Genomic DNA, 20,146 nt, shown 5'->3' with positions numbered 1-20,146 from the left:
CAGCATTGAAGCACTATGCCTTGTCGACGTGTCTATCGTCAACGTCGCTATCGCATGCCAGTCTACAAACACATAATAAGCCTGGAGAATAAACTTGGCACAAATGGAACTGCACAAAGTGTCATATTGAATGGATCGATTTTTTTCCGTGGATGTAGAGTTAATTTCAGTCTTGACGTTGCCACAGGTATTTAGGGAAATCACAGAAAACCTAAATCAGGATGGCGAGACGTGGGTCTGAACCGTTGTCCTCCAGAATGACAGTCCAGTGTGCGAACCACTGCAGTACCTCGCTCAGTAAAAAGAAAGTGACTAGTTAGTGATAGTTACTAGTATGTTGTAGAAATAACTAGGGAATTACAAGTTACACAGAAGGCTCTGGAGGGACATTGTCCATTATGTCTTCGGAAATTACAGGCTCTCCATGGATCATAGTGTAAATACATGAATGATGAAATGCACATCACCATAAGGTAATCTATAATTCTGTAATGCCTACTCATGTGTAGTACTTGGTAGTGTACATCGGCCATCCAAAAAGTTCTGACACTGATTTTTCCCTGGAATAGAAGCAATGCCAATGCAGTAACTAGGGTGGCAGCTTGAACTACCAACCAGAAACAAAAGATGTGCATTCAAACAGTCAGTTGTGAGCAGTTAGTGTTAATAGTGGATGTGCAGCCATCATTATGTCAATGATGTTGTGTCACAAATCATAACAGAGCAACTTTTCTAAATCAAGACATTCTCCAGATTGTTTTAAAGAAGAGAAACATGTGCAAAGTTTGTCCTGCACATCTTGACTCCTGAACAACAACAACGTGTGTACTCCTGCCGCAACTTGATTGAAATAAAAAACACAGGTGATTGTTTTCTGGGAAAAAACAATCATTACTGGTAATAAAACTTGGTGTTATCAGTAAGAATCTACTGCAAAATGACAAACTGCAGAAATTTACAACACTGGTCAACACTTTGATGACATAACCAATATAAAAGCCTTGTGATGTACTAGTTGAACATTGCCCCAGATAAGGTCTTCTCTGACAGTTTCACGATTGTATGAATGTTCTGTGCATTATACTCAAGTAGGGTGGGGGTGGGGATACTATGTAGAAAGCCCGAAGCTTTAAAAACAACGTTAATCCAGTCTTGAAACTTTTGGACTGATGTGGTGTTTTCTCAAAACAACAGGCATCAGTGTTATATCCTAGTCTGGCACAGATCTTTAACTTGCCAGAATGGTCCATCACAGCATGTGGTAAGGACAAAAATATGGTACCTCAGTAAAGCTGTGGTTGACTTCTCCTCTATATCCTTGCTCTAGAGGGTACTGGTGCTAGCCTCATACAGCTTTGTGGGATGGCCTCTAGAGTTTGAAAGGTATGAAGAACTAATAGAATCTGAGTCAGATTATGAGGCATGCCTAGGTGGCTCAGCTGGTAGCACACTATCTGCAAAACACGGGTATCTAGGTTTGATTTATGTTCTAGCACACAGTATTAACTTGAAACATCACAGTGTATACTTCACTAAAATGCAGAAATTACATCATCTTATAATACTCATATTGCACATATAAAATAATAAAAATTGTTAATGTCTGTGTGTTGCTACATCATCATTGTTCCTAGCTAGCTTCCACAACAAAATAGTTTTTAAAGAGAGCATTTCTGAACAGAAAACTCTGGAATGTTCAGATTTCCAATTCATTAAACTGTGTAAATGGCACTATTAACTACAAGCAGAGTTGCTAATATCCATCATCCTCATCATAATCATCAGTCATCTGGCATCCACCACTGGGTAAAAGCCTCAGCCTCAAACTGCACCATTACTTTTGTGTATCTGCCTTGGCTTATCTAGTGGAATCCAACAATGAACTTGGTCCAGTTCAGCTGCCTGACTTCTTGTCCCATCCACCTTCATATCATTTTCATTACAGTCATATTTATGTCTTCCATTTCAGTTTGTTACCTCATTTCTTACGAAGCAGAATAATTACAGCACTGTTCCAGTTTTGTGGATTTATATTATTCCATATTTATTATGAACATAACTGTGTTCTTTACTATTGAATTACTTTGCTTTCAGCTTTAATTATTTCTACTGAAACACCATCTTCTCCAGATGTCTTCCTTTTCTTCATGCCTTGAACAGCTTTTTACAGCTTATCTGACATTACTTCCAGAACGTTATTATTTTCATTATTAATTTATGTGTGTTACTGATTCGCCTCTTGAATTGCACAGACATTTAAACGAATCTTTGAAAAGTTGCACAATTTTCTCTCTGTTGTTAGTTAGTGCACTATTTGCCACTCAGGTCATGAAATGTGATGTATCCGCAACCTAAGTTTAAGACCGGTGTTCCTTCTCTTCTTTCTTCCCTGCTGAATTATAAATAAGTGTGTCTTCCAGTATGTCACAAAATGAATACTGTAAAATTATAAACTTGTTACTTTCCTGTACATAAGCATTGATATTGGGAAACTATTCACTGCACAGAAAATAAGTTAAGCAGTGCAAAGGCAGACACATAACCAAAAGAAAAGTAATGTAATCCATTTACCAAACTGCTATGTTGTTTTAATTAGTGTATGTTGTGACTAAATAACCAAAGGTCACTGTTCCCACAAGTGGCTGTGAACTGTGCATATGTAACTAATATTAGCAGCTGCTAGATCACTTACGTCTCAACTATCATAACTATCTTTTTAAATCTTACAGATGCTTGTTCCCCATATATGCTCCAAATATGCCAGATATCATCTTTAGCAGTCAACAGGTCGTGAAATACCTGAAAGATTAACAAGTGATGTACATTGTTGTGCAAAATGGAAGTAGTAATCATGAGGACATATAATTCATGGCAACATCTGGTTATTACATAATGCATATCACTCAATATTAAGATATATGAATAAGAGCAAACAAAAAGGAGGAAGCATTGATGATGTATTGGGCAGTTACAAATTTGTGTGCATGGCATAACAAGCACACCTGGTTGTCGGAAGGTATAAGGAGATCCCTGGTGCTTTTGAAACTCAGGAAGGTTTGTTGAAGATGCAACTCTGGAACTTGCTGTAGCCAGCAACTCACACAGCTAGACTACTTACTTGTTCCCACAGCTGACAGTGCCACACATGCACAGCCAGCAGTGAGCACATCACGATGAGTCGGAGACATGCCCTCCTCCTCCTCCTCCACATCATGGACTTGTATTCAGTCTACATGCTTCTACCATATATGCCGGCTACCCTGCTGTTGACAACCTATGCTGTCAGCTTGGACTATATTCATGTTTGACTCTGGCTGGATTTCTCATGGCAGTCTGATGAACCTTGGCTTTATTCACAGGCTTGCAGTTTTTCTGTGATCATTCTTTGCATAAACACAGCAAGCCAGAAGTTTCTGTTGTGTGCCAAACCCTCAACCTGTACAGAACTTGTAACTAGTGGTCGTGTTCAAATAAAGGGAACAGAAGAAGCACCATTCCAACAGCGGCAATAAGGTTCTACACATACAGGGTGTCGTATGATGGATCCTGGGTTCCCAGCATTCAACAAACCTCTGGAGAAGGTTGAGCTTATGGGTGCTCTACAGCGAGGTTATCAGCGGCCTCAGGAGAAATGATCAACAACAGATGAAACTGCAGGCAGAACAACAATAACAACAGCAACTCACTGCTTTGATACAGCAACAGGTAACAGCATGTCTAGCATCGAACTCAGTAGAGATGGCTGTGTTTTCATTCCCATTTTTCCAAGATGTAAGGATAATTGGATGTATACATCTGAAGGCTACACCACTAACTCACAGCATCTAAAGTTAATGATTCAGAAATTCAAAACATTTTGTATTTAGCTCTTCAGCTCCATCCATTAGACAATAGGGACAGATTATCATTTTCTAGAATGTGTGAACTTTTGTCAGCTTACTATAGTTGCAAGGCCCATACAGTATTTACCAGGCTTCAATTTTTTCAGTGTCAGAGATCACTTTCCAAATTGTACCAGGAATGGATCACAGAACTAAAAGGCCCAAGTCGGAAGTGTAACTTTGTAAGTACACATGAGACATGTAAAAAAATCTTACACAGACACTCTCATTCAGCACTGAGTAACATTATTCAATATAGGTTAGCATGCAGGTTTTAAAAAGTTCTGAGCCTTCTTTAGAAGTCCTCAGCATTACAAGTTTTTGAATTTACACGGAGAAATGAACATTTTTGGCAAAAACATTCTGCAGTTTCCTCTTTAAATTCAGCAGAGACTGACAAACAAGCAGTTCACTCACAAGAGTGTAGCCAGAAGTATGTGTTGTTACCAGTCAATAATACTGTTCCCAACGAAACTCATGGCAGCATACACAACCGATCTTCCAGTGATATGATTCCAAGTCAGTGTCATACTCTTCCAATTCTAGCTCTCTTCCTATATTACCCTACTGCAAATGGTAGTTGCTGCTCAACCCAGATTCTTTTGAGTGTCACCCTCACCACCAATGCCCATGTGTGATGAACATCACTCTCAAAACCAATGTCCCATGTGTGATGAACAGTGGTTTCGGTGTTGGAAATAGACCATACAAGTAGCATTTGATTCTTCTTTCCTCTGTAGAATAACTGCAAGTGACAAGGAGCATGATGCAGTAAATAAAACCAGAACCATTTTAAAACCTGAGACAACCAAGACAACCATCAAAAGTAAGTTGCTAACTGAACTGAAAATTTTCCAGAAACTGATAGCATTTCAAGATGGTACAGAGGCTTTAGCTTCGCTTATAAACTCTAATAAATAAATCGAGTTGGGTTTGCAAATCTTCAGGTCATTTACCTCTTATTCTGTATGAGGACATTAAAAACAAATTAAGTAGTCTCCAACAACCTTAAGTGATGACAGCTACCTTTCTAGTTCATGGGAGTTCCCTTCATTAGTTGTACACAAACTGAACAGCTTACTAACTGTGTGAAGACTTTAAGACAATTCCCAAGTTGTGGTGAACAGCTTAATTCCACACATCCAAGGCCTCTACTCAAAATTGAACAGGCTCCCTCTATCAATAGCAGCGGCTCCCTTTCAGCATTTCTAGACACAGGTTTTAGCAACCATGAGCATCTCAAAAACCTACACTCACTTTTTCTGCCTTACAGAAAGCTGGCCCCTGAATTGCTATCACTAAAAGTGTCTTTTTATTTTTTATTTTATTTTATTTTTTTCCAATATTCAGGCAAGAACCTGGGTTTCAATACGAAGAAAATGGGATACTTGCTACCAAACATAACGTATAGGCCACTGACAACAAGTCCCCACATTGGAACTTTAAAGAACTACAGTCTTTCACAGATTGCGCAACACCTTAACACCCTCCAAAAGAAGGGGACCAATGTCATTTGGTCATCCACAAGTGACAATCCAGTCCACACTCTTAAACAAACCCTGCAAAAGGCGACTTGTTGGATGCCCTACTGTTCCAGCGAACACTTGATTCTTGTCACAGATGGTTCCCAGCATGGTATTGGCTACAGCCTTTCACACTAGGAAGCAGAATCAGAACACCCAATACCTTTCAGTTCCAAAATGTTTACTAAGGCTCAACAAAACTACAACCAGATCAAGAATGAGGCCTTTGCAATCATCCATGCACTGTACAAATTTCACATGTACTTCTATGGCATGAAATTCCAGCTAAAGACTAATAACAAGGCTTTGTTCGCTTTATTTGGTCATTGCTCATTGTTTCTTGGCAACACAGTATAATGCATACAGCAGTGAACCCTGCGTACCAATACTCCATTACATACAAATCAACAAGCCAGCATATGAATGTGGACGCTTCTTCCTGGCTGATCCTGATGCAGAATTTGACAAACATGAGATCATGTGCCTCCACAATGATGCATAAGCACTTTTCGTTCTAATTAATTTTCCAACCATGGCGTCCACCACTGTGACAGAACTGTGAAATGACCTCATGTTGCACCATGCTTTTAAGTGGATGAAGTCATGCTGGTTGGACAACTTGCGTGCATCATCGGGCCCAACAATTTCATGCTACGTTTCTTTCAAACCTACTTGCTTATGAGAATGAGTCACCCACAGTGTTGATCCCACCCTTACTCCCCATAAGGGTTCTCGCCCTGCTTCATGTGTCATTAGGGCTTCATTTGGACAAACACCTTGGTTCGCCACCAGCTTATTGGTAAGCTATTCATCAAAGACATTGAAGAGCTTGTGTGTCCATGTTCCAGGTAAAACCCCCAGCTGGAATCACTTCCAAATGTTTTGTCATTCTTGCTGCTCAGTGACACCAATTTCACATAGACTTTGGGAGTCCTTTTCTCAACCTGACCTTTTCTCTACCTATGTGGCCAATCGTCATGGACTCTAGCTCACAGTTTCATATTGATTCTTGTTGTTAAGACCTTCAAACACTTTGTAGGTAACAGTCTTCATCAGGGTTGTAAATGTAAGTATGAAATGAGAAAAATGTACATGCATAAAACAAAGATATTCATGAAATATTCATTAACTTTGACAGATTACAACCAAACTGTTGCCTTACAATCTAACCCAGATCTCAGGTTATGCTACAGAATATTTGGGTACAAGAGTAGTAAATTAACTACAGAATGTGCAAAATTTGTAAAAAAAATAATAAATAAATAAATAAATAAACATAACAAATTCATTGACTTTGATAAGTTACAACCAAACTGCACCATACAATCTACAAGCTACAGATCTGTTGGTCACCACTACATACGTAAAAATAGTAGGTTTTTAGTCACAACACATTTGTTAGCTTCATCAAATCATAAGTATCACATTTCCACATCCCTAGACCAAAGGTTATGCTGCAGCTTATGATGTAAACACAACTTGCACTTTAAAAAAAGTGCGAATGGTAATGTCATTGATCAACGGTGAATGACAAACCACGATCTTCTGTACACTTGCCACCTCCACTAGCCCTCTACAGGCCTAGTTAACATCATAATCGAATAACCAGTCATACAAAATAAACGACTTCTTGTGAATTAAATGAACGAACGCCAGCTACAATTCAAAGGTACAAATGAAATAAACGAAGACGTCATCTATACAGCACCAAGTATAACACTGCTGGCTCCTGGTGTGCACTATATCAAACAAAAAATATCAACGAAAACCAGTTATCAACACTACGCCCTCTATGCAACAAAAGCAGGGAACCTAGGTTCGGATCAAAGTGTGACACAATTTAGATTAGTCACGATATATTCAAGAGTTCATTAACCTATGCCGAGTGTGGTTTGATAGGTAAGTATCAGCATTCAAATTCAAAGGTCTGTGATTCAAATACGAAGTCGGCAGCAGAATGACTTATGTGTCCTGCTGGTTCTCTACTCCAAAAGTATTTGCAGTTGGTTGGTTACGTCATTTCGAATGTTGGAGGCCGTGCCTACTAAAGCACCAACCTTCATGACATCTACACAATAATTAATGAGGCTCATTTTCAAGTTGTTCTCCTATATTCGTGTTCTACTGTAAAGGGAAATGACATATATTTTAAAGTCAGACAACAGAGTATCCGATTTCCACAGGTTTATTACTATGTCATAAACGTAAAAACTTACTAACGCTGTCCGATGCTCATTAGTCAACTGCTTATTATCACATTACTTTAAAACTGTATGCTCGCCGAACATATTCATTCATCCTGCTCATTCTAATCAACGAAACAAAAGCTTCTTCGTAATATAGCATTCTTGAAAACGTTCAAACAATTACGAACTGAAGATCATAAACCAAACAACATGCTGTTCATTTCTATAGCAAAATCAGCCACCATCTACAATCAACAACTATAAATAATTATGATGACATCTGTGGCGATGCCGGCGGGAAAGTGTTAATCTCACAAAGAGTTTACTTCCGTTTCCCATGAAGCAATGTAATCACCTGCAAACCAATAATTTTCAGTCATGATATTTTGCTACGCCATTTTCACTAATTATTTGCAAACAACACTCGTCAAATCCAAACACAACAAAATGCATGATACAACTGTCACTTTCCGCTATTCAAAGATTATCTGAGTACAGATATTTCAATTTATTTAACATTGACAGGTTTTGTATATCTCTGGTAGCTGAAAATTACCATTGACAGAACAACTGTCAACAGGACAGTGTCTCGTGCCAATAAAACGCTTGGTTGTACCATAAACATCCATGGAGTGAGCAATCGGATACGTAGAACGAGAGTTCTGTCTGTTGCAGCTCGAATCACGTGTATTTGGCACAGCGCATTTTAGCCCGTATTGCGCTTAGCGATTTGGCATGTTATTACATCGCTGCTACAAGTAGACGACCTTCAGAAGTACTGAGAAACTTTGTATTCGTGTTTTAAAGACATCTCAACAATATGATACCAGGACCTGAATTTAGCTTATTTATTCTGACTTGAGAACTTAACTGAAGTGATATTCCGACGAGTCAATGAACTTTAATTTTTGGAGATATTATTGTTGGACTTAACCTTCATGAAAGTGAACAGTTACAACGAAGAATGGACATAGTAAATGTAAATGTAAATTAATGCAGACGAATAGGAAAAAGAATCCAGTAATGTCTGAATACTCCATTAGTAGTGTAGCGCTTGACACAGTCACGTCGATTAAATATTTGTGTGTAACATTGCAGAGCGATATGATGTGGGAGAAGCATGTAATGGCAGTTGTGGGGAAGGCGGATAGCCGTCTTCGGATCATTGGTATAATTTTGGGAAGATGTGGTTCATCTAAAAAGGAGACCGCTTATAAAACACTAATACGACCTATTCTTGAGTACTGGTCTAGCGTTTGGGATCCCTATCAGGTCGGATTGAGGAAGGACATAGAAGCAATTCAGAGGCGGGCTGCTAGATTTGTTACTGGTAGGTTTGATCATCACGCGAGTGTTACAGAAATGCTTCAGGAACTCGGGTGGGAGTCTCTAGAGGAAAGGAGGCGTTCTTTTCGTGAATCGCTACTGAGGAAATTTAGACAACGAGCATTTGAGGCCGACTGCAGTACAATTTTACTGCCGCCAACTTACATTTCGCGGAAAGACCACAAAGATAAGAGAAGAAAGATTAGGGCTCATCTAAATAACATAACTCAATATTTTTTTCTGTATTTCGATATCATTTGGCTACAGTGACCATCATACATTAGTTCTTTAGATAAATCAAGTATACTCATACCAACCTAGATTGGTTTATTGATTACAATTTTTGTTTTATTCATTTGAATAGCAGTAAGATTTTCATTAACTATAGTTCTCACTAGAGTTTGGTCTAGCTGTAAGTTTATCTCACTTATCTCCATCTGACACTAATTTTCCATCTCCTCTGTTTCTTATGTTTTCCTTCCTTTTTCTCAACAGTGAATTATTCACTGATTTATAGAAACCTCTTCCAAAATCATTTTTGGCTTTAGTTCTGGCATCTGTATTTAAATCTATACATTTCTTCAATCAATCTGAATGATTTAATTTTCAGATTCTTTGTATTTTTGTTATTTTCATTTCAAGACACAGACACTGTTTAAGATTTCTATATTGAACTACATTATCACCTTTGTCATTCAGAGTAGACAAGAATTTTCATACTTTAGTTACTGGTGGAAATTTCTAGGAGGTAATGGTCTTTATTCAAATCATATAGATCTTTTGGATATTTTTAACCTACTTTAAAAATATATAGAATTTCAACAGTATCTGATATCTCACTTACATTAGTACAATCAAAATTACTTGGTTCACTTTTCAAATCCACCATATGGTGATTATTGACTCATATGACAACCATACAAATTATTCATATCTATATATGCTAAATAATTTCATACCGTTTTAACATCATAATCTTCCATATATTTATCTGTTCCTTTAATGTACATTTTACAACACTGTGATATACCTCCTCCTATTCCCATCCAACCATTACAATCACATCACAATCATGTAAGAAATCAAAGAGTTGTTTAGTCATTTACAACATTGAATGCCAAGATAAACCACGTTCTGTAAACTACCCAGATAGTTCAAGATTACATAATTTAGTACAAGATTTTCTAAATTTTTCAAACACATCATCCGATAGTAAAACATCAGTTTTAATATACAGATCATGATATTCGTCAAAATTTTTTATATTAACTGTTTCCCAAACTAAATTTGCATGTTTGTAATCTTCATCACTTATTTCAGCCATTCAGTTTACTGTAAAATTCTACCTTTAATGGTAATTGTGTCTCATCTAATTTTTTAAGACCCCATTTAATCATATGGTTGTATAGACAACTTATGATTACAAGGTTGAGTAACTCATCGGAGAAAAACTTTTTAATACTTTTCATTTTACCCTTTTTCAAAATTTGATGAAAGTTTCTTGTTTTTTAAACACATCACTAGAAAATGGAAATAGTTCTTTCAATGGTTTAGTTTAATTGTTTTGAAAAATTTGCATCAATGCCTCCAAATTTATAATAAGGTAATTGCTTCCAAACATGTCTGCCTCAAATTGCATGATTTCTACTAATAAACGTAACCATATCAGCTTTACTTAATTCACTATATCCCATAAAATATTTCTTTTACAATAATCACGAAGTTGAACAACTGTAACTTTCTTCATTTTTCCTTTCCATGTACAAAAAATAAAATTCATCAGATTTTAAAAAATAACTTTCAAAATTTCAACTAGTCAGCACACTTATTTAATAGATATTCCAATATTAAGTATGAGATAATTCTCTTTTCTTATCTTTCACATAACCAAAGTGCCTCTATATACATTTTTATTACGTTTGTCCCTATGTGATGGATTAACATAGAAACAATCTAAATGTATATCTCTTGACAAACTTCAACTTTTTTTCGAATTTGAATCAGTTTCTTTTTTTTCATCATTATTCATCAATAATATTGTTTTGCAATTCTCTGTAAATGATTTATATAATGATATTTAGAAACATTTTTTCCATATACTCAAGGGATTCATTTACTTTTGCAATTTCTTACATTTACAGACTGTGCACACAACATTAATATCCATGTTTCGTATATTCCTGACCTTCAAGCGCTAATAGAAAGCACAGAAGCTGAAATCGTTATAGGTACAGAAAGCTGGCTAAATCCCGAAATAAGTTCTGCAGAAATTTTTAAGAAGGCTCAGACGGTGTTCAGGAAAGATAGATTAGGGAGAATTGTTGGTGGAGTGTTTGTGTCTGTCAGTAGTGGTTTATCTTGTAGTGAAGTCGAAGTAGATACTCCGTGCGAATTGGTATGGGTGGAGGTTATACTTAACAGCCAAACTAAGTTAATTATTGGCTCCTTCTACCGATCCCCAGACTCCGATGATATATTTGTGGAACAGTTCAGAGAAAATTTGAGTCTTGTAACAAATAAATACCCCACTCATACGGTTATAGTTGGTGGAGACTTAAACCTTCCCTCGATATGTTGGCAAAAATACTTGTTCAGAACCGGTGGTAGGCAGAAAACATCTTCCGAGATTGTCCTAAATGATTTCTCTGAAAATTATTTCCAGCAGTTAGTCCATGAACCTACGCGAATTGTAAATGGTTGAGTAAAGACACTTGAACTCTTAGCCACAAACAATCCAGAGCTAATAGAGAGCATCATGACTGATACAGGGATTAGTGATCACAAGGTCGTTGTAGTTAGGCTCTATACCGTTTCTTCCAAATCAACCAGAAACAAACGCAAAATAATTTTATATAAAAAAGCGGATAAAGTGTCACTAGAAGCCTTCCTAAGAGACAATCTCCATTCCTTCCGAACTGACTATGCAAATGTAGACGAGATGTGGCTCAGATTCAAAGATATAGTAGCAACAGCAATTGCGAGATTCATACCTCATAAATTGGTAAGAGATGGAACTGATCCCCCATGGTACACAAAACAGGTTCGAACGCTGTTGCAGAGGCAACGGAAAAAGCATGCGAAGTTCAGAAGAACGCGAAATCCCGAAGATTGGCTAAAATTTACAGACGCGCGAAATTTGGCACGGACTTCAATGAGAGATGCCTTTAATAGGTTCCACAACGAAACATTGTCTCGAAATTTGGTAGAAAATCCGAAGAAATTCTGGTCATACGTAAAGTACACAAGCGGCAAGACACAGTCAACATCTTCGCTGCGCAGTGCCGATGGTACTGTTACCGACGACTGTGCCGCTAAAGCGGGGTTATTGAACGCAGTTTTCCGAAATTCCTTCACCAGGGAAGACGAATGGAATATTTCAGAATTTGAAACACGAACAGCTGCTAGCATGAGTTTCTTAGAAGCAGATACCTTAGGGGTTGCGAAGCAACTCAAATCGCTTGATACGGGCAAGTCTTCAGGTCCAGATTGTATACCGATTAGGTTCCTTTCAGATTACGCTGATACAATAGCTCCCTACTTAACAATCATATACAACCGCTCGCTCACCCATAGATCTGTACCTACAGATTGGAAAATTGCGCAGTTCGCACCAGTGTTTAAGAAGGGTAGTAGGAGTAATCCATCAAACTACACACCTATATCATTGACATCGGTTTGCAGTAGGGTTTTGGAGCATATACTGTATTCAAACGTTATGAATCACCTTGAAGGGAACGATCTATTGATACGTAATCAGCATGGTTTCAGAAAACAGTGTTCTTGTGCAACGCAGCTAGCTCTTTAATCGCACGAAGTAATCACTGCTATCGACAGGGGATCTCAAGTTGATTCCGTATTTCTAGATTTCCGGAAAGCTTTTGACACCGTTCCTCACAAGCGACTTCTAATCAAGCTGCGGGTGTATGGGGTATCGCCTCAGTTGTGCGACTGGATTCGTGATTTCCTGTCAGGAAGGTCGCAGTTGGTAGTAATAGACGGCAAATCATCGAGTAAAACTGAAGTGATATCAGGTGTTCCCCAGGGAAGTGTCCTGGGACCTCTGCTGTTCCTGATCTATATAAATGACCTGGGTGACAATCTGAGCAGTTCTCTTACTTTGTTCACAGATGATGCTGTAATTTACCATCTAGTAAGGTCATCCGAAGACCAGTATCAGTTGCAAAGCGATTTAGAAAAGATTGCTGTATGGTGTGGCAGGTGGCAGTTGACGCTAAATAACAAAAAGTGTGAGGTGATCCACATGAGTTCCAAAAGAAATCCGTTGGAATTAGATTACTCGATAAATAGTACAATTCTCAAGGCTGTCAATTCAACTAAGTACCTGGGTGTTAAAATTTCGAACAACTTCAGTTGGAAAGACCACATAGATAATATTGTGGGGAAGGCGAGCCAAACGTTGCGTTTCATTGGCAGGACACTTAGAAGATGCAACAAGTCTACTAAAGAGACAGCTTACACTACACTCGTTCGTCCTCTGTTAGAATATTGCTGCGCGGTGTGGGATCCTTACCAGGTGGGATTGATGGAGGACATCGAAAGGGTGCAAAAAAGGGCAGCTCGTCTTGTATTATCACATAATATGGGAGAGAATGTGGCAGATATGATATGCAAGTTGGGATCGAAGTCATTAAAGCAAAGACGTTTTTCGTCGCGGCGAGATCTATTTACGAAATTTCAGTCACCAACTTTCTCTTCCGAATGCGAAAATAGTTTGTTGAGCCCTTACATAGGTAGGAATGATCATCAAAATAAAATAAGAGAATTAGAACTCGAACAGAAAGGTTTAGGTGTTCGTTTTACCCGTGCGCTGTTCGGGAGGGGAATGGTAGAGAGATAGTATGTTTGTGGTTCGATGAATCCTCTGCCAAGCACTTAAATGTGAATTGCAGAGTAGTCATGTAGATGTAGATGTAGAAATGAAATTATCAAATGACTTTTCATTGTGACCATACTTACCAAAGATGGATCAGACACAAAACTGCTCTGGTTATTGTTGAACTGCTGCATTTATATAGAAAAAACTTTTATTAGGAAAATAAAAAATCTAATAAAAAGTTTTCCAATAAATGGAGTTGATACTAGACTTAATCAACAACAAGCTTATATATAATCAACAACAAGATTATATATAACAATCAGCAAGTGTGTACGATTATTGATGGAAAGAATAATCCATGGCTTAAAGCTAAAGATGATCGAAACATATTTCATTATTCTCATTCTAGAAAAGCAATTTATGATGATGTAGTTAAAGAAGATAAGAAAATCTGTAATGAAATGAAAAATATCACAAATATCGGTAAATATATATAACCTCATACAGTGTTCATCAATAAAAAAGGAATAACTTCGTTATTAGAAAAACATAGAGAAATTACTTTAAAAAATGAGCTAGAAAAGCTCATCAGTGACGTTGATTTAACATTAAATGTTGTATTATGATCAAAGGAACTAGCATTTATTGTAATTATCATTAATTGTTTAAATAATGAAAAATCTAAGACACAAATCTCCATTGGAAAGTACAGAATTCATTTATATTTTAGAGGATACAGAATTGCTGTTGAATAAGATGAAAATAACCATAATGGTCGAAATAACACAGCACAAAAAATCATGTATTAGCAATTGAATAGTAAATTTATTAGATTTAATCCTCATGAGAAAATTTTTAATATTTATGATGTCATCAATAGAACATATAAAAATATTTCAAAATGAATGAAGATGAATAAATGAAATAAAAAGACTAACAAAAGAATTTTTTCACAAATGGAATCAATCACAGATATCATAGATCGTTTCAACACAAAATTTAGATATAATAAAAAACAAGTGTTTATGATTATTGATGAAAAGAAAAATCTGTGGCTTAAAGCAAAAAAAGTTACTAAACTTATATAATTTACCAACACAAGGAAGGCAATTAGAGATCATGTTAGAGAAAAGCATCATGATATTTATATAAATTCAAAGTGGAACTGGCTGTTTTCATTGAATCATGAAACAAATTTTATTAATGATCCTGGATCGATTTCATTAATCATGGAATAAAAGTGGGGATTAGCAGAACATTTTTAAGATTGGGTTTATGAAGCCGTTATGCCAGCAATTAGAGGATATGGAGAATATATAAATAAAAAGGAAATAAAACATATACACAAAGATCAAAGAACTCATTTAGAAAATTTAAATATAATTTGATAGAACAACATTCAAAATTTAAATGGAGTAGTTGGTAGAGCTGTAAAAAGTTTACATGAGAGAATCTAATAAATAAAAATATTACTACTTCATGTTGTTCCACAAACATTAAAATTTGAGACCAGCTTTTATTCATTTAAAATTATTTTACAGTAATTGTGAATACACTTATTATGTTATTAGAACACAACCAAAAATTTACAAAACCAATTGTACAGAATCGAAGACAGACATTCAAATTGTGAAGAAAGGTAAAGGCTTAATTACAATCCTACTTCAGTAAATTGATAGTAAATAATGAAAGAAGCTTTAAGAATCATTCGTTGACACCATTATTTTAATATTTCGAATAATTACACACAAGAACAACTGATTAGGGATATAATAAATCTAGGTGCGAAAATTAAGATTGTTTTTTGAATAACGTTTCAACACAATGGACACCAACTTTTTATTTTAACCATTTATTAATACAATCATTTTCAGAAGTATATTTATAGTCTGTCTTTAGAAATTGATGATTTTCATTACTTAAACATATAGATTATTCTTTATCTTAAGGCTATTTTATTATTTCACTTGTGTTTATATTTTTTGTATAAATGATTCAGATAAATTTTTAATAATTTAAAATGTACTACCAATCTAATTTATCTTGAAATTTAACTATAAATTGTTCAGATAATATTCGTTTACCTGATATATAATGCCTATTTACTTTATCTTTTAATTCTCTAAAAAATTTTCAGTCAACTTCTGATTGCATGATATATAATCACAATTTAATTTATCCCGAAACTCTCACATAAAATTTTCACATAAATTTGGCGTTAATGATATATATATATATATATATATATATATATATATATATATATATATATATATATATATACACTCCTGGAAATGGAAAAAAGAACACATTGACACTGGTGTGTCAGACCCACCATACTTGCTCCGGACACTGCGAGAGGGCTGTACAAGCAATGATCACACGCACGGCACAGCGGACACACCAGGAACCGCGGTGTTGGCCGTCGAATGGCGCTAGCTGCGCAGCATTTGTGCGCCGCCGCCGTCAATGTCAGCCAGTTTGCCGTGGCATACGGAGCTCCATCGCAGTCTTTAACACTGGTAGCATGCCGCGACAGCGTGGACGTGAACCGTATGTGCAGTTGACGGACTTTGAGCGAGGGCGTATAGTGGGCATGCGGGAGGCCAGGTGGACGTTCCGCCGAATTGCTCAACACGTGGGGCGAGAGGTCTCCACAGTACATCGATGTTGTCGCCAGTGGTCGGCGGAAGGTGCACGTGCCCGTCGACCTGGGACCGGATCGCAGCGACGCACGGATGCACGCCAAGACCGTAGGATCCTACGCAGTGCCGTAGGGGACCGCACCGCCACTTCCCAGCAAATTAGGGACACTGTTGCTCCTGGGGTATCGGCGAGGACCATTCGCAACCGTCTCCATGAAGCTGGGCTACGGTCCCGCAGACCGAGGCACACAGGGCCAACACCCGGCATCATGGTGTGGGGAGGGATCTCCTACACTGCCCGTACACCACTGTTGATCGTCGAGGGGACACTGAATAGTGCATGGTACATCCAAACCGTCATCGTTCTACCATTCCTAGACCGGCAAGGGAACTTGCTGTTCCAACAGGACAATGCACGTCCGCATGTATCCCGTGCCACCCAATGTGCTCTAGAAGGTGTAAGTCAACTACCCTGGCCAGCAAGATCTCCGGATCTGTCCCCCATTGAGCATGTTTGGGACTGGATGAAGCGTCATCTCACGCGGTCTGCATGTCCAGCACGAACGCTGGTCCAACTGAGGCGCCAGGTGGAAATGGCATGGCAAGCCGTTCCACAGGACTACATCCAGCATCTCTACGATCGTCTCCATGGGAGAATAGCAGCCTGCATTGCTGCGAAAGGTGGATATACACTGTACTAGTGCCGACATTGTGCATGCTCTGTTGCCTGTGTCTATGTGCCTGTGGTTCTGTCAGTGTGATCATGTGATATATCTGACCCCAGGAATGTGTCAATAAAGTTTCCCCTTCCTGGGACAATGAATTCACGGTGTTCTTATTTCAATTTCCAGGAGTGTATATATATATATATATATATATATATATATATATATAATCTTTTTTATTTTGAAATTCTCTTGTGAAATATTCAGGTAGATTTTTTGGACTTGATACTGCACACCAATTTAATTTGTTCTTCAGTTCTCTTATAAAATTTTCAGAAGTGTTTTTTTGTTTTGATATATCACCACAATTTAATCTCTCTTGAATCTGTCTGATAAATTTTTCAGAAAATTTTTGACACCTTGATATTTTATCAGGTAAGTTATCTTTACTTCCTATAATATGCAGGTATAATTTTCCTTTAAATTGTCTGTTTAAATTTATATTCAGTTAATGTGCTGTTATAGATCCAAAAGATAATTTGTCTTGACTTACAGCATGATAGAATATTTCAATTCTATTTATTTTCAAAACATCTCATAATACTTTCAGATAATGTTTTATATATCAAGAAAAGATTCCAATCTAATATATCATGCACTTCTCTAGTAAAAACTTTAGACAAATTTTTCTAGTATTAAAATAGTTCTACAATCCAATTTAACCTGAAATTCTCTAAGAAAATTTTCAGATAACTCGTAATGTCCTGATAGATATATTTCAACGGAATTTCAAAATTATCATTAACCAATAGCAAGAAGTTTCTCCTCTTCCATTCAGATTACCCTTTAATTCATAATTCTTTGCTCTGCAGTATAATTTTACGCTTCACTGTTGATACTCATCTCTTCATTATCGTTATGATTATCAATGAGATCAATAAGTTGTTTTCTCAATTTTGAAAAATGGTTAATTTCTAATTGTTTTGCTTTAGCTCTTATTTTGTTGATTTTACACTTGCCATTTATCAACAAATGAATTTTACAAGACTTCTAAATAAATAAATAAATTTTTAGTCATCTACATTGATAAAGATTTATGATATTTCAAGTATGAAAATATCTCTCGCCATAACTCAAATTAAAAATTTGACATACTGTTTTTAAAATTGCCCCCAGAAAATTTTAAAATAATGAAAAATATATAATTGATTACTAATGATATTTTATACTTTGTGAAGTATAGCGTTTCAGGGTTTACAAGGGTATATGCTGGATTAATATACATTTTAAGTAACCAAAGGTATAGACCCTTATGAAAATTTTGATTTCATAAACATAGACGACATTTTAAAACTTTTCTACAGAAAATTGTTTTTATTGCTATTGACGTTTTAAAATTTAAGCATTAATGAATTTCAGAGTCTGTCACTACGGGAGCTGAAAAAATTAGAACAATAAAATTATATTTTATAATTTTTACAGAGGAATCCAATTATCTCTTGAAAATTTTAAACTATATTCACTATGGTACTCTGTAAATTTTGAACAAACGTAATTTTATACTTTATTTACTAACATGTTCAGGGGAAAAAAATTTATCCACACACAAAACTTCATATATTTGACAATTACAAAAAAAACACGAATTATTTACATAGAAAAGTTAGCAGTCAAATATTATGGCTACTGAAAAAATAGCTATCAATTAATTGGGTTTTTCTTTTAAAGATATTTGGCATCCTTTATTCATTGAGAAAAATGTATTAATTACGAATGATATTTTATCTTTTCTGTATGGAACTCTAGTATGCAAATAATTTGGATAATTTTGAGGAAAGGTAAAGGCTATTTCTAAAGTAAAATGATATTTTTTGTTTTTTTATTCATGGAACAGTGCATCTGAAGCGATTCACTAAAAATATCAACTGCAATTGTATTTATTTTAACATAATAAATAAAAATCTAATTAAAATTATTTTACAGTAAATGGAGCCATTACCAAGTACATCTGACACATCTAATGCAGTATCGCTAGTTCAGAAACATCTATTCCGAATATATCTGAATATATTAATTAACAAATTATTAACTGAATTTGGGTTCATGGTTTAGAGATATTTGTTTGACTTTATATGAGAAAAAGAATGTGTTGATCAAAATTCAAATTTTGTGCTATTAATTATATTTGAGTACCACAAAAAATTAAATAAAATCATATTTCATTTTATACGATTTTTAAACTTATTCAGTCTTGAGTATTAAGAAATAAAATATAGTGAATCCTTGGCTTTAACATATAAATACAAGGAGAATGAAATCAAACATAAAAAATAAATATTTTAAATAAAAAGACATGTGTTTTAGTACCTGTTAAAAACTTTAAGAAACTCGTAATGAGTTTAAGAACTAGAGTTGCTAACGAAATTTAAGATTATTATATGACACTTGAAGATATACGATGGTTGCCCAGAAAGTAATTAAAATGCTATGATTACAAATCGTTACTTTTGTATTGTTTGAAGTCTTCTGAGTGAGCGCCACGTTTCTGACAGATAACGTAGCTGCAGGGCAGTTTCAAAATGGCGTCACCAAGTGATGAACATTACAAGGAATATGTCATCACTGAATTCCTTACTACAGAGAAAGAATCTGTGGGAAATATTCACAAACACTTGTGCAAAGCGTATGGAAGATCTACTGTCGACAGAAGTACAGTTAGGTATTGGACACAGAGAATGAGGTCATCAGAGGGCGGTTCAGCGGAGACCACGATTTGTGGCAGTTGGGGAGACCATCCAAGGCACCTGACTTGTTGCAGCGAGATGATGTTGTCATTCACCAGGACTGATGCATTATGACTCGGCTGTTGGTGGTGCAACTGTCAATCTGCGAAGGAAGTGTGAATACAATTATCCACACTCTTGGATATTCAAAAGTGTGTGAAAGATGGGTCACACAGTGTCTAATGGTGGATCACAAATGGCACAGAAGAAACATTTGGCTTGATTTGTTGCAAAGTTTTGAAGCTGAGGGGGAGGTCTTCTTGCCCTGGATTGTGACCAATGATGAAACCTTGGTTCACC

The 20,146-nt window shown here is 36.3% G+C and overlaps 1 protein-coding gene across 12 annotated transcripts in view; it reads right to left on the bottom strand.

Moving 5' to 3' along the window:
- Positions 1-8,078, bottom strand: part of LOC126236305 (tetratricopeptide repeat protein 7B-like) — a 35,449-nt gene extending 27,371 nt beyond the window's left edge. For 2 of the 12 annotated variants that reach the window (XM_049945508.1, XM_049945507.1), the window contains exons 1-2: positions 7,621-7,895; positions 2,693-2,799 (exon numbers count right to left, since the gene is read on the bottom strand). The gene's annotated coding sequence lies outside the window, so the exon portion shown is untranslated. The other 10 variants (XM_049945511.1, XM_049945509.1, XM_049945514.1 and 7 more) reach the window with 8 other exon arrangements.
- Positions 8,079-20,146: the final 12,068 nt, after the last annotated feature.

This window comes from Schistocerca nitens, chromosome 2 (assembly GCF_023898315.1).
Source record: "Schistocerca nitens isolate TAMUIC-IGC-003100 chromosome 2, iqSchNite1.1, whole genome shotgun sequence".
Lineage (NCBI taxonomy): Eukaryota > Metazoa > Arthropoda > Insecta > Orthoptera > Acrididae > Schistocerca > Schistocerca nitens.
This window is presented reverse-complemented; position numbering and strand designations above follow the sequence as displayed.